General features: G+C 39.5%; 1 non-coding gene across 1 annotated transcript; it reads left to right on the top strand.

Annotated features, from left to right (window-relative positions):
* The first annotated feature begins 367 nt into the window (after positions 1-367).
* trnas-uga (transfer RNA serine (anticodon UGA)) lies at positions 368-449 on the top strand. The gene has a single exon. It is a non-coding gene; the product is annotated as a tRNA-Ser (tRNA).
* Positions 450-1343: the final 894 nt, after the last annotated feature.

The following is a 1343-nucleotide window of genomic DNA, read 5'->3' as shown; positions in this document are numbered from 1 at the left end:
TGCAAAGGATTGTGGATGTTGGGAATCTGAAAAAAAAGAAAATTCTGTGGAATGTCAGCAGGTTTGTCAGTTCTACTGGGAGTAAACGGAGTTCTGATTACGTTCTGAAAAAGTTTTGAAACGTTGAATCGCCTTTTCCCAACCCAGATCCTGTTCGACCTGCTGAGTATTTTTCTGTATTTTCCGCCGTCGTTTAAGCTGGTTATAGATCCCACCTATCGGGGTGAAACACCCAGGTCCATTTTGTCCCGACATTTCATCGATTTGAAAGCTGTGGGTTTTGAATTCAAATAACCAAACAATGATTAACTACAGCTAAGCTCCCCAGAGACAGACAACTGGAAATGAGAATGCAGTTCGTCCATTTGTAGTTGTGGCCGAGTGGATAAGGCGATGGACTTGAAATCTGTTGGGGCATTCTCACGCAGGTTCGAATCCTGTCAACTACGGAGAAGTTGGGTAGCCTTTCATATTTGGCGACTCAGATCACAGCGGAGCGAATCACTTCATCCAGGACGTGAATGGTGCAAGTCTCCAGTTCGCTCAATGAACTGCACAGATGTACACTTGTCTTGCCAGCGTAAACCCTCCAGCATACCATTAAACCACAAAAACGATTTATGCTGTACAGGAATCTGCAACAATTCTATTCTAAGAACTACACGTAGTAAAAATTCAGCACTTCATTTCTAAAGTAAAAGAGAGATAAATTAACAGACCAATGTATTTATATTACCCATTTTGATGTTCCATTCGATAATGCTATTCAGATAAAACTCCCAGTTAAGGTTTACAGAACAGCACTTCTTTATCAAAACTAAGCAGCTGTAGGTTCTTGTCTTCGGATCTTCGTGTCTCTTATTTGTCCCTGTGTCAAAGATTTTGTGTCAAAGATCACGGATCGAAAAGTTATTTTCCAGATATATATCTTTTCAAGAAGATTGTTACATGCAAGGTCTTGGCAGACCTCCTCCCAACAGTTCAATGTCCCCCGTCTCATACCCCCGAGCATCTGACTGGGTCCCTGTTTTTTTTTAAAGACTTTCAAGAGACGCAATTAAAATTTGAATTGAAATTTATATATTTTCCTGATTAAAATTGAAACTGAGTGGCCAAACTCGAACTATTTATGTCTCCAGGCAATGAACTAATTGAATTGTTCGACCCAGGATTACGTTGTTGTCTTATTGGGAACAGTTGTTGCTGTGTCTGGTTGTTCTGCTGCTTTTAAATCTCTTAAACGTGCACTAATATGTGTAAAACACCTCGCCTCTACAGGAAACAATGAACCATCATAATGAAGATATGTTTTCATTTTAATTTTTAAATACTTTACCCTAACA

Source organism: Hemiscyllium ocellatum, unplaced genomic scaffold, assembly GCF_020745735.1.
Source record: "Hemiscyllium ocellatum isolate sHemOce1 unplaced genomic scaffold, sHemOce1.pat.X.cur. scaffold_283_pat_ctg1, whole genome shotgun sequence".
Taxonomy (NCBI): domain Eukaryota; kingdom Metazoa; phylum Chordata; class Chondrichthyes; order Orectolobiformes; family Hemiscylliidae; genus Hemiscyllium; species Hemiscyllium ocellatum.
The sequence above is the reverse complement of the archived record's forward strand: the minus strand, read 5'-3'. Positions and strand labels throughout refer to the sequence as shown.